The sequence below is a fragment of the Zingiber officinale genome, chromosome 6A, assembly GCF_018446385.1.
Source record: "Zingiber officinale cultivar Zhangliang chromosome 6A, Zo_v1.1, whole genome shotgun sequence".
NCBI classification, from domain to species: domain Eukaryota; kingdom Viridiplantae; phylum Streptophyta; class Magnoliopsida; order Zingiberales; family Zingiberaceae; genus Zingiber; species Zingiber officinale.
In genome coordinates, this window is record NC_055997.1 from 66,188,633 (window position 1) to 66,203,599 (window position 14,967).

The 14,967-nt window shown below is 38.7% G+C and overlaps 1 pseudogene; it reads left to right on the top strand.

Moving 5' to 3' along the window:
• The first annotated feature begins 5,488 nt into the window (after nucleotides 1-5,488).
• Nucleotides 5,489-14,592, top strand: LOC121994874 (annotated as a pseudogene).
• Nucleotides 14,593-14,967: the final 375 nt, after the last annotated feature.

Genomic DNA, 14,967 nt, shown 5'->3' on the forward strand with positions numbered 1-14,967 from the left:
ATAGCTTATGCTTCCGGACAACTCAAAGACTACGAGAAGAACTATCCCACCATGACCTAGAGTCGGTGTGGTCTTTACATCAAACTCCGCGACACTACTTGTATGGAGTCCAGTGCAGAATCTTACTTCATCATCTTAAGTACTTCTTCACTCGAAGGACTTAAACATGAGACAGCGGAGGTGGCTAGAGTTGGTCAAAGATTATGACTGTGAAATCCTCTACCATCCAGGTAAAGCTAATAAAGTGGCGGATGCACTAAGCAGAAAAGCCGGTGCATCCTTGATGTCCTTGTCATCATTAGCCCTACATAAGGAGTTGTCAGATTTCAGACTTGAAATTATTTATGGGCAATTCTCTGCATTGACCTTAGAGTTAACCCTACTCGAGGATATACAGAGAAAGCAAAGTGAAGATCCTGATATCCAAAAGATCAAGCAAGGGATACAGGAAGAAGGAAATTCGGAGTTTCGAGTATCGGACAGTGGAATTCTTTATCAGGGGAGTCGCCTTTGTGTTTCCAATGATGAAGAGCTGAGAAAGAAAATTTTGGAAGAAGCTCATAGTACACCTTATTCCATGCATCCTGGTTCTACCAAGATGTACCAAGACGTAAAACAGAAGTTCTGGTGGTCTGGACTCAATAGAGATGTAGCTAAATATGTCAGTACTTGCCTGACATGCCAGAGGGTCAAAGCAGAACACCAGAGACCAGGAGGAGTTCTACAACCTCTTCCAATACCGGAGTGGAAGTGGGAAGACATATCCATGGACTTTATAGTAGGTCTCCCAAGAACCACAAATGGATATGATGCGATATGGGTGATAGTGGACAGATTGACCAAGTCTGCTCATTTTCTAGCCATCAGGGTGTCTCACTCTATAGAGCAATTAGCACATGTTAAAGAGGTGATCGGACTTCACGGAGTTCCTAAATCTATTGTTTCGATAGAGATGGGCGCTTCACCTCTCACTTTTGGGAGTGTGTTCGAATGCACTAGGCACCAAACTCAAGTTCAAAGACTTTCCATCCCAACTAGACAGAGCGAGTAAATCAGATTCTAGAAGATATGCTCAAAGCTTGTGCATTAGATTTCAAGGGAAGTTGGTGCAAGTATCTGTGCTTAGCTGAGTTTGCCTACAACAACATCTATCAGGCCACCATCAAGATGGCTCCTTATGAGGCATTGTATGGCAGGAAGTGCAGATCACCCATTTGCTGGCAAGAAGCAGGTGAAAGAAGAGAGATGGAAATGGAACTGGGCATTCAGACAGAGCTGATAGATGAGACTACTCAGGCTATTCTGAAGATCAGACAGAGAATTGAGACTGCCCAGAGTAGACAGAAGAGTTATGCTGACACACGCCGTAGGCCGCTTGAATTCCAAGTAGGGGATTCAGTCTTTTTCAAGGTCGCTCCTATGAGGGGAGTGATGAGATTTGGCAAGAAGGGCAAATTAAGTCCTCGTTATGTAGGGGCTTACCTGATCACAGAAAGGATTTGGAAAGTAGCTTACAAGCTGGATTTACCACAAGACATGTCAGCAATACACAATGTGTTTCATGTCTCCATGTTAAAGAAGTGCCTCCACGACCCTAGCCAATATCAGAGCAACCTTGCGACCGTGAGTGCGCCTGTGGCAGGAGCACCCAGGGCACCACCTAGCGAGGGAGATTATGGGATTTGTTTGTGGTATGATTCATCGTTACACAACGAGGACGCTGTGTCTTTAAGTGGGGGTGATTGTAATACCCCGGTTCTGAAATTCTGGTTAAGTATGGCTTAAAAGGTTAGATGGTACTATCCATATCACCAAGGTGTACCTTCCTTTTCGGAAGCCCAAACTTAAGAACTCCAAAGTTAAGCGTGCTTGGCTTAGAGAAATCTAAGGATGAGTGACCTCCTGGGAAGTTTTCCAGGGTACATGCGAGTGAGGACAAAGAACGCTGAAAGGACCTACGGTGATTTGTGGAGCTAGTCGTCAACCCGATGGGCAATTCTGGTGGCGTTCTCAGTTCGGTCCGGCTGGGATGGGGATGGGGCGTTAAATTTATCATGTCATATATGATCATGCTCTTATTTCCTTACCGAGACTGTATATCTTTGATCGCCTTACACTTTTATCCATGCACTACTATATTCTTATTACCCGCTGAGTGATCCGCGCTCACCACCCCTTATACTGGTTTTCATTTGCCAGGGAGTAGGTAGAGGATTCATGGAGTTGATTAGAGGATCCTGGCTGCCTGTCCCACATCACATCTGAGATCAGTTTTCCATGCTATTTCGTATTGTGCTATTGGTACTTTATATTTGGTCTTGGTATTATGTTATGTTGTCTTGTTTATGGTTTTGAGCCTTGTGGTCACATTTATTCATTTTGGATTTTGTATTGTGGTGTAAGTCATGTCGGCATGCAATCAATGTATTATCTTGTGTGGTTTATGTTTGTACTAGCCGTGTAGGCTGAGTATTATTTTTTATCTTTCACTTTATTTTTAGTACAGTCGTGTAAGTTATTTATTATACAACTATATGATTATATTTCTTTTGTCCCAACCGTGTGGGTTGTGTATATAACTGCGTGGTTATGTATCTTCCAGCCGTGTGGGTTGTTGATTATTACTTGTGACTTTGTATACATGATTCATTTGCCACACAACTACAGGGGAGGTGCTATCAATTTTTCGTCAGACAACCTTACCTTCGGGGTATGGCGATTTATTGGTATCCGAGCCACAGGTTTACGAGGTCTATTTTTCATGTTTTGGATTTTGTGATTTATTTTCTCAATGTGACCTTTTCGAGTTTTGGGACTAGGCAGTGACAGGATATCTCCAAGGTATAGGAATGTAAGGTATGTTCTAGTGGTGGCTATACTTGTTTAGGTTCATTATTTTGTTTAGTTATGTTGGATTCTATATTTATTTCTATACCTATCTAGTAGGCACCCACTGACTTGTTATTAGCATGGTGACACTTAATGAGACATACCTATTTGTCTCTATACTCTTGTAGTACTTATTTAGTTGCTTGTAACAGGTATGACGCATGGTGGTTCAAGCACTATTCACACTCGTTGTTAGAGACAACCTCGGAAACAATCTGCTGAGTCAATGGGACTTGAGCTCAACGTTAGTGAGTTGAATCCAACTGATGCCGAGGCAGTTAACAGAGGACAAGGTCATCAAAACCATATGGAAGATTAATGATTATAGTCTCAGAGAGTTCCTTCAACCATACCAGTATCTACTCCTACTATACCACCGGTGGTACTAGCTCTTACTACCACTGGTAGGCGAGGGATATGCCACATATACCATTATTAGCTCGATCAGTGAAAGATCGACTTACACAATTTCATGGTGATTCTGATTTATGGGTTGCTTGTGCTTGGTTGGAAAACCTAGAGGGCACGTTCGAGTATATGACATGCACTGAGGAAGAAAAAGCTGAATTAGCCGCTTACCAGCTACGTGATCAGGCAACTACTTGGTGGAAAATGCAAAAGATGATTTTCGGAGAGCAGGTCATTACATGGACTTTGTTTCATGATGCCTTTGAGAGGCAATATTTTCCTACTATTTTTTTGCATGGCACATCGCCGGGAGTTTTTGAATTTAAAGCAAAGCGATCGTTCGATCATGGAGTATAATGCGGAGTTTAGTCGACTTGCAGAGTTTTGTCCACATCTGATAACTCAGGATAGTGATTGAATGTTCCAGTTCATTTAGGGCCCTGCGACCTATATTCGGATTAGGATGTTAGGGTCATCCACCAGTACTTATTGAGAGGCTTTAGATTGAGCTCTATTTATAGAAATGATGTAGCAGCAGGTATCCCATGAAAAGGGAAATAGTATGCAATTGCCTCAAGATAAGTCTGCTAGTCAAAAACATCAGACTTTGGGATAGAAAAGAGGAGATATGGGATATGAATCATGATTTACTTCTGGAGTATCTTCTCAACCCCAGAAGTCAGGGCTTTCGATAGTAGGATCTCATTCCATTTAGCTGCACCAGAAGAATAACTCTAGTAAAGTGAAATGTTTGCAATGCAGAACTAAAGGACACAACAGGACAGAATGCCCACTCGAACAGGCAATTTGTTTCTATTGTAAACACCCAGAGCATATGAGCCGAGATTGTGCCTTTAAGGCACGAGTGGAGAGCACTGATATTATCCTTCAAGGGGGTAGACCTCCTCAGTCTCAACCATAGAGAGGATCGCAGCAGACCCAACTCTCATCTCGTCAACAGCAAGTGATACCTGCACCAACATAGATATACTTCATTCAGGGTCAGGAGCACCATGTATTACATGTGACTGTTTCTTATTATCAAACATATCCAGCATAGCAGGACTTGCCTCCCCCATCTCGGCCCTATCCGACTCATCAACCCCAGTTACAGCAGCTGGCTACAGCTCCTCCGATCTAGCTGTAGTCTAATTTGAGAGTGCCACCATTAAACCCCGAGATCGGACATGATTATGTTGTTACATGAGATGAGGCACAGTGGGCCAAGGGAGCAGTTCTTCGGGTATTATTTCAGTTTATTTCATTTATACAGATTTATTGATAGATACTAGTAGTTATTATTCATTTGTATTCAGGGTATTATGGGGTAAAATTAGTAGATTATCTGTATAGCTATCACCCAGGCTAGATATATCTCTACTATTGGGAGAGGTACTAAGCAACGGTTTGGTTTGGTTTGGTTTAGTAGATTATCTCTACTATTGATATATCTCTACTATAGTAATAGATACTATTGGAAGTCAATGGATGTCCTTTGGACTTCGGAAGTCAAACACTTATGGTAGATCCGCAAGTGTTGAAAATGACGAAATTTGCCATCATCTTAGCTATGGTTTGGTTGGCTATGTATCATGCCATAGTCAACTGCGGAGGGAGAGTGGCCACATGGCAACCACCAGTATTTGTTATCGATGATATTGGCTGCTGAGGATTCTTGAGTTTGGATAGTAAATTTAGGGACCAAATTTTTATTAGTGGGGGAGAATGTAAGATACAGAAAATTAAATAATAAGTGTTATTGGAGAAATAACATTATTGGAATTTTCAAGGATTTTTAGAAATTTTTTCCGAATTAAATGGAGTCCGTATGACACGTTTAACCAGATAAAACAATTAGGCTTAGAGGATGCCTTAAGTGGGAGTTGATTAAAGAATTAACTTAGGGTTTAATCAATTAAACCCTAATTATATAAAGTTACCGTGCTTCCTTGATCGTGCCGATTTCCCCTTCTCTCTCGATCTCCTCTCAATCCCAATCGCCGATCGCCCTCTTCCTTCTCCCTCTTGCCTCTGCGCAATGTTGCCGCCACCACTTGAGGCTTCACCACCCTTCGCCAATCGCCGGGCATCGACGCGACCGCCTCTTCTCCGACCCCCCCCCCCCCCCAATCATCTCATTTCTCTCCTTCACTACTCCTAAACGTCGGTTGCTACTCGTGAGCTCCTTGCGATGCGTCGGCACCCATCGACGGTCGTTGCTCCTCTCCTCCTCATCATCATTGACGGTCGCCCAAGACTTGCTTTGCCAGCCAGCCTCCCTTCCGACCTCCCATCTTTGGTCGCAGACACCAAAGGGGCTACCGACAACCAAGCTTCCGATCGTGCCCTAGAGCTACCTTCGAGTCACCTCCTTCCGATCTGGTACCATCTCACTGTATGCTGGCGTCTCTTAACCTAGCGCCACCATCAGCCTCTATTGCTTACTGCCATCATCGAAGAAGAGGAAAGTTAGGTAAAGATGCTTATTAACTTCAACAGTGATGTGGATTTAGGTAAATTACTATTAGGATTCCTAATTAGTTGTATTTGGGATTGTTTTCCAAATGGAAGTGGAGGATTGGGTCAGTTGCTTGGTTCCAACCAGTACTGTTTGTCGACGATCCACGTTTTCTGCCCGTGAACCCCTCCGATCGTGAACCACCATTTGCCACCAAGATTTGGTGAGTATGTGAAATGATTAGGTTAATTCAATTAGGGTTTTTAACCCTAATTGGGTTCGAGTTTGGTTATTTGAATTATAGTAGATTGGATTGATTTGTATTCTATGTTTCAGAGTTTTGATTCATTTTGAAGCGAACTATTGGACTTGAAGATATTCAATGTGACTTATAATAAAGGCGGGTAATTCTTCCTTGGCCCTATTGTTTTTTAAACTTAGTGCATGGATTATCTGATGGATTAGATTACTTTATCTTGACTCCACCCATATTTTTTTCCTGTGCTTGATACTTATATGCTTGATCTTTGAGATGCTCTTTTTATTATCTATACAGTCTCATTGTTTGATATTTCTATTCTGTAGGGTACACACATGTATGGTGTGCACGATAGGAATTTGCATTTAGATTATTTGTATGCAGTAGCATACACACGAGTTTAGTGTGTGTTATAGGAGTCATCATGCTGATTATGCATATATTAGTGTATACATATGTATAGGTGTTGTCATGTATTGTAGAGGTTATTGGTTAGCGCATGTTGGATCTTTTCATGTATATAGGTATATGTGATTGAGGGATCATGTTTCTGGATCTATGTGTGTTGGGTGTGCATACATGTCGGGTGAGTTCTATTGGAAGTATCTTGATGATTATACCTATGTTGTGAGTGTATACGTGTTTGAGTGTGTGTATGGGTGGCTGGTGTGCATTATGGGAAGTATCTTGTTGATTAAACCTGTATTATAGTATCTGTACATGTGTCTGGTGGGTACTATTAGAGGTATCTAGATGATTATGCCTATGTTGAGTATTTATACATGTCTGGTGTGTATTATTGGAGGTATCTTGTTGATTATACCTATGTTGTGTGTGCACACGTGTTTGGTGTATACTATTAGAGGATCATGTTGATTATATTATACTTATGTTGAGGGAGTTGTTGCATTGATGATCATTGTATCGGTATCAAGATTATTTACATCATATTTATCATTGTATTATATGCATGTTGACGACCATTGCTCCTTTGTGCTATGACCTAGTTTGATGACCATTGCTCTCTTGCGGTATGAGCTAGCTTGACAACCATTGCTCCCATGTGATATGAGCTAGTTTGACAACCATTGCTCCCATGTGGTATGAGCTAGTTTGACAACCATTGCTCCCTTATGGTATGAGCTAGCTTGATGACCATTGCTCCCTTGCGGTATGAGCTAGTTTGATGGTCATTGCTCCCATACGATATGAACTAGTTTGATGGTCATTGCTCCCATACGATATGAGCTAGTTTGATGACCATTGTTCCCTAGTAGTTGGGTTGCCCATAGTGATCTATGGTAGAGTGATCTTGCATAACCTATACCTAGATAGCTACCTCCTGTTTGCTCATAGTGTTTTGTGGTAAAGTGATTTCGCGTAAATAGGGACCCTGATATTTCGGACTGCCCACAGTGATATATAGTAGAGAGATCTCATGCAGTCCGTAGCTAGATAGCTAGATAGCTAGATGTCTTGGTCACATGTATTTCTTGTGGTGGAGCGTTTTCCCACACATATGATAGTATGCTTGTAGTTTATCCTTGGGTCATTATACCCTGGGTTGCCAACAGTGATCTGTGGTAGAGTGATCTCGCGCAACCCATAGCTAGATAGCTATTTCCTGTCTGCCCAAAGTGATCTGTGGTAGAGTGATCTCGGGCAAACAGGGACCCTAACATTTTGGACTGGCTATAGTAATCTATGGTAGAGTGATCTTGTGCATTCCCTAGTTAGATAGCTAGATGTCTTGGTCACTTGTGGTTTATTTGTGGTGGAGCATTGCTCCCATATATTGCAGATTGTTTATGGTGGAACGTTGCTCCCATATATTGCATATTGTTAATGGTGGTGCATTGCTCCTACATATTGCAGATTGTTTGTGGTGGAACGTTGCTCCCACATATATGGTATTCTTATGCCAGAGCGTTGCTATCACATTTGATGATCTATTATTGTTTTATCACACATGGTTATACTATCATATATATATTGGCCAAGTGTATACTATCATATATATATTGGCCAAGTGTTATGAGATGATCTATAGTGATTTACTGATTGTTATATTATATGTGTTAGACCGATACTGGTATGTATGTCTATCATGTCATATATGATCATGCTCTTATTTCTTTACTAAGACTGTATATCTTTGATCGTCTTACACTTTTGTCCATGCACTACCATGTTCTTATTATCCGCTGAGTGATACGCACTCACCACCCCTTGTACTGGTTTTCTTTCGCCAGGGAGCAAGTAAAGAATTCATGGAGTTGCTTGGAGGATTCTGGCTACCAGTCCCATGCCACATCTGAGATCAGTTTTCCATGCTATTTTGTATTGCGCTCTTGGTACTTTGTATTTGGTCTTGGTATTATGTTATGTTGTCTTATTTATGATTTTGAGCTTTGTGGCCACATTTATTCGTTTTGGATTTTGTATTGTGGTGTAAGTCATCCTAGCATGTAATCAATGTATTATCTTGTGTGGTTTGTATTTGACCCGTGTAGGCTGAGTATTATTTTTTACCTTCCACTGTGTTTTTAGTACAGTCGTATGAGCTGTTTATTATTCAACTGCGTGGTTATGTTTCTTTTGTTCCAGCCATATGTGTTATGTCTATAACTGCGTGATTGTGTATGTTCAAACTGTGTGGGTTGTTGATTATTACTTGTGACTTTATATTCATGATTCATTTCTCACTGCTAAAGGGAAGGTATTGTCTGTTTTTCATCGGACAACTTTACTCTCGGGATGTGACACCTGAACTTCAGATTCTTATATCAGTGCATCTATATAAGAGTAGGTGAAAAATACCACTATACATTGATCAAGTTGAATAATCCTTCTTACTAAAGAATTATCTCGATATTGTTACTGAACTTAATTAATCAAATGAAAATTACTATCTTTTAATATAGTAACTGAAGCTTAAAGAGATCTACCAGGACGATTATTAGATGATTATTATTTTAAATCGTTTTAAAACAGTGAATGCATTAAGGGGAGTTTTGTATTTTCGTACTTGGATGATCCTTAATTAATTTTGTTTGAAAACTTATTTCAATAATTTATTTCAAAAATTGGGTTGAAAATTGTGTTAGAAAATTCAAATTGAAAATGTTGTTTCAAAATTCTATTTGAAAAATTTGTTTGAAACAACCGAAATTTTCTCACTTCGAAATTTGTTTAAAAAATCTGTGTGAAAAACTTAATTGAACAATTTGTTAAAAAAAAAGTGTTTGAAAAGTAATTTGAAAATTTTGTTTCAAAAATTGGCTGAAATTTTTACTTGGAAAATTTACTTGAAAAATGTCTTTAAAAATTAGTTTGTTTCAAATATTTACTTGAAAATTTTTTACTTGGAAAATTTATTTGAAAATTTTTACAAAATTTACTTAAAAATTTTTAATTGGAAAATTTACTTGAAAAGTTAGTTAAAAACTATGTTTTAAATTTTTTTTACAAGACAAGTATCTGTTTAACTTAATCTATGTTTCACCATTGAAAGTTTGAAAATCTTGTTACTATTATGCTATTTGATTGCATACTTGTTGTTAATGTTTTGCATTATTTTTGATGTATACTAAAGGGGAGGATAGTGTGTTAAGTTAGAAAACTTAGAAAACTCACTTTACTCACTCTAGAAAAGTTAACCAAAGAAATCATACTTTTCATGATTTAATGTTTATTTGTATTTTTTTTCTAACTTTAACCCAGCTTGTCATTAAATCAAAAAAAGAGAGATTATTAATACATTTTGCACTAATGATCATGTTTTGATGTATGACAAAAGGTTAAAGTTAGATGTTGTGCAATCTAACCTTTTTATTAAGTGTGTAGAATTGGAAGACTTGAGGGGACCTGACACTAAGCTGAAGTCCAATTGGGAATTGGTAGGAAGACTGGATAGGTTGATGTCTGGCAAGAAGTCCAGTTGGGTCTGCGGAACATGACAACTAGATGAAGTCCAGATGGGGCATCAAGCAAGAAGACTTGGTGGTTAAAGAAGTCAAGTAAAGACTGAAATTTGTAAGTGAGGTAAGAACTAGAAGAGAGTGGTCCACTGAGGACGAGCCCCAGTGGGGCTATAGGCGCTAGTTCATCTTAGATCCATTTTGGAAGTCTAAGTTGAGACCATGAATAGATCATGCTCTTGGGAAGACATGATCTAATTAATAATCATTCTATTTTACTGTGCTAACTCTGTTTTGCAGGTTATTATTGTTGCAAACACATTAATGTAGGAAATTATAATGGCCGGAAAAAAGGGGTTCCATGCGTCTTGAGGTCCGGGTTGTTTTTTAGGTATGTCCTAAGACATATTATTTGATAAATAGATATTCACTATTTGAGTGCATATTATATGTCTGAATATTTTTAAACTCATTTACTGAATGTTCGTAATACAATTCATAGTATATAAGAATTTATGATTGGATCATAACTTTTGATTATCTCTGCATGTGTAATTATGAACACATTAGAATTTCCCTAGTCATCGAATTGGTGCATTCAGAAATCATCAATTCTATAAAACTAGCACGAATTATACTGCTTGGTTCGGTGAAATAGCTATTTCTCACTAGCTGTAGACATTGGGATGTCAAGAGTTAAACGTGGATGCTAGTTATGGTAACTAGTTCATTGGAGTGACTTACTGTAAGACTTCATATGGTTCTCTACATATGTCTATGAAGTTCTTACTATAGCTCGAGTGCAAGTTTCCTTTGACTTAAGGTATACAAGTCATCTTGGTCATGGAAACTTATACTTTGACATCTTAAGCAAGTATCTCTTCGAGGTGTAGACCCGAGATGATTGGGTATAAGTCAAAGTACCTAAAGATATTTGGATAGTCCACAGAGGATTCACCACTCCTTGCGAGGAGACGTATACCCTATGACCACTCGTTAGGATTATTACTCAATGTTTTTGTCCAAAGCATCATATGTTAATAGTATGAGACTTTTGTATACATGTATGAGTAATTTCAATCCGCATAATAAGGAAGTATTACTTGGGCTAGGTGTAACGTAGTCAACCTAGTGGTGGCAAACACATAGACCATGTCCTAAACTAAGTGAGTATAAGACGAGTGAAATGAACGAGGCATGACTCACTGTAGCTACTAAAAGGTTCAGAATTAGTTCTGAGATCAACTGTGTGTTAGTATTAGCCCTAATATCAATTATGAGATGATTGTAAAGGGCTTCTTTTGTATCATATTTTATTATTAATAAAGGTAAAGTTGGTTATTATATTTACTTCAATTTAGTGCCGAATGAATAAGTATAATAATATCCTAGAGTAGGAAGTTCTAATCTACACCATATCAATTGGTTGAATTGATAGTGAGATATTGTAGATATGCATAGAACACTACTCTTAACTATTCCTAGTCAAGCATTAATATGCAAGGACAATATTAATGCGTTGAGACTAGCATGTAGGTCAACAGATGACTTAATCTCATAAGTCATGGATATGAATATCAAGTTAACGCATGGGTATATATTAGAGAATATATACTGAATGACCCGCCATGAGAATGTTTCATGGATTATTATATGAGTGTCATAAACATTCTCATGTGACTATTAGTATGAATAGTCCTTAGACCTGAAATCACTACGGTTCCCTACATAATGCGTTATATACTTTGGTATCGACAAACGTCACCTGTAACAGGGTGGACTATAAAGTCGATCACTGGGTCTGCAATGAGTTATGTGGAGGGATGTGAGTGATGTAGATGGGATATATCACTTCCATATGACGGAAGCGATATCTGTGGGTCCCTTGATTAGTAGGACATAAGAATGCATGGTCATGCTCAAATGAGTCAATATGTGATATTGAGCTTATTTGTTTTAGTGTGTCTACCTAGAGATCAAGAAACACAAAAATTGATAAGACGATGACACGGTCTATGCGTCATTGATCAATCTAGATATCAAAGATAGAAGGACCAAGTCATATAGGATAATAGCCACCGGAAAGGTTAAGTCAGATCTCGACATTCTCGTCACTTGGGTAGCAATAATGTCTTGATAGATGTCACTTATTGCTTCTGCACTACAACAAAAATGTTAAAAGACAACACCATAAAAACAATGGTTTTAAGAGAAACTATTTTGAATTTAGCCAAAGACAACGATTTTTGACAAAACCGTTGTCTTTGAACTCCCATTAAATATAAAAGACAATAGTTTTGTGAAAACTGTTGTCATTGAGCGACTTCGTTTTAAATCAACAATACTTTTTACAATGGTTTTCTAAAACCGTTGTCTTTAAGCGTTTTTTTAAGGCCTACGACAATAATTTTGATAATACCATTATCTTTGACTTTATTCATTTCGTCATTTTCCCCTCGTAGTTTTGCTTTCCTTCTCTCCAAAAATCTTTTCGGCGCCGTGTTTTCCCCTTTGCGTTCCCGAACCCTAAGTCATTTTTCTTTCCCTCTCCTCGGACGATCTCTTCATGTCATGACACCAAATGGATCACTTGCGCGAGATCTACAAGTGCCTCAAAACCCTAGTCAACTTCCTCCTCTGCCATCACGACAGCCTTCCGAAGCGCAACCCTAAGCCATGGGATCCTCCCTTCGACCCGTCGTAGCCCTCTCCCCCGATCTCCTATCCCATCACTAGCCTCGAAGCCCTCGCCTCCCGCTCCTACCTCCACTCCTTTCATTTCCCCTTCAACCGCGCCTCCATCCCGCTCCCGTCCCCGGTAGATTAAGATTTATTTGTTTAAACAATTCTGTATTGTTTCAGCCAGATGTGGTTGTTAACTGTGCTGCGCTCTTTGTTCCTCGTGCTTGTGAAATGGACCCTGCAACTGCTGTGTCCATAAACGTGCCATCTTCTCTTGTAAATTGGCTATCAAACTTCAACAATAGCAATTCTCTTCTAGTTCATCTGTCAAATGATCAAGGTTACTTGCTTTCTATATTTTCCCTGTGTTATTTGTGCAATAGATGTCTCACTCATATATCCATGTCTCCCAAACATGTGTGAAATTAGGATCTGATGAGTTTTCTCAATGTACTGAGCTGGAAATTTGTAGATTTTACTATCAGAAATCACTTCTTTGCTTTTACTCCAATAAGAATCTTTTTACTTTGTTTCATTTCTCCTTGGATCAACAGACTTGATTTAAGATTGATGACTTGCAAGGAGTTGTATTCACATTCCTGATTAAGTGAAAGCTTTTGTACATGTATGTTAGCTGATGCATTATGAATGCAGCTGGGAGATAACATATGCCCTAGGATTTGCTAGTTAAGCCTCCAGACCTATGTCTTAGAGGCTGTGTTAAATGGAGTTGCAAGGGATGGGTGATTTAGATATTAGTGTACACAAAAATATATCTGGTGCGAGACTATTATTTTCTTGATCTTATTTTTTTTCATAATCTAATCAGCCTTAATTTGTAGGACCTCTGACTGACAAAAAGATGCTTCCTAGCTATCAATCTATTGAGATTTATGTTAAGGAAAGTGACTAACATGAACTTTAAAATTCAGTGGATTGTGTTATTAACATTTGTGATGGTGACAATCTTGTTTTCATGCTTTTGCGCTTAATAGCTTTCGATTGGCTTTTACTCATAATTCATTCAATTAAGAATCAATGTGAACTTATAGTATATAAAGGGGTAAAATCATTTTACAAAGAAGAGGATGAAGCTGTACCTGTAAATATGTATGGAAAAACAAAACTAGCTACAGAGCAGCATATCATTGCTCACTGCTCAACTTATGCCATCTTGAGAAGCAGCATAATATATGGGCCACGGACAATTTCACCGGTTGAAAAGTCACTTCCAATCCAGGTGAACATTTCATGGATATGCCTCCAACCATTTACATCAGCTAGATGCAATGTAATCAGGAGGATGTATTTAAGGTCTTATGTTATTAATTCTAGATACTCGAGAGAAACTTGAGTCCAAATCTAACTTGCCACTATGTTTTCAGTGTTTAGCCTCGCAAACCTATAGCATTTCCTGATTTTTCTTGATTATAAATTTTTCTGAGTGGTTGATGCCATTAACGTCATTGTGTACAAGTGTTTTATAACACCTTGTTATCATTTCCTGGTAACTACATATTTCATTTCATTCTGACATACTCTTGCCTTCTATTCATGCAGTGGATTGGCATTGTTCTTAATAAACAAGGTCATGAGGTTGAATTTTTTTCATGACGAGTTCCGTTGCCCTGTGTATGTAAAGGATATGGTGGATGTCATAATGGCTGCAACTAAAAAGTGGATATCCGTTTGTCTGTTCCTTCATCTTGCTATTTGATGCTTTGCTAACCTTTTTTCAGAAAAAAATTCTGCTTGATGAGAGAAAATTCGGTTGGTGACAAGGATGCAAAATGGATTTGCATGTCATTCAGTGTGTTTGAAAGTATTTATGAAATCTCAACTTCTAACAAGGGAGCCATCTGTTCTTGCCTCTCATTTCATATGGCAAGCAAATGCAATTGCTGCTGAACGTGGGTGGAGCAAATAGGGTGTCAAGGTTGCAAATGGCCGAGTCAGTTGCACGAATCAAAGGATAAAAGCCCTCTTTGATCAAGCCAGTATATGCATCATTTGTAAGTCTTCTTCTCTTCCTCAAGCTAGATTTCACACATGTATATCTATTCGAATTTTGCTAACTTCTGTCGGTAAGTTGGGCAGTGCTCTTAAGTTCTTTCATGATTTGTGTCATACCTTATAAATTGTTAGGACCCCTGTATTGAAAAATATGGATTGTGGTTTCACTTGGAGGTCTGACTATTCTTTCCAAGATAAACTTGTGAAAATTCTAAGTTAACTAGAGTCCATCCAATCCTATCAGACAAGATTGGCGACTGGTTCCAATTTTAACTTGCTGAAGTGAATTGTCCAAGATTTTGAAACTTGTCTCTTTTGATCATAAATAGCTTGCATGT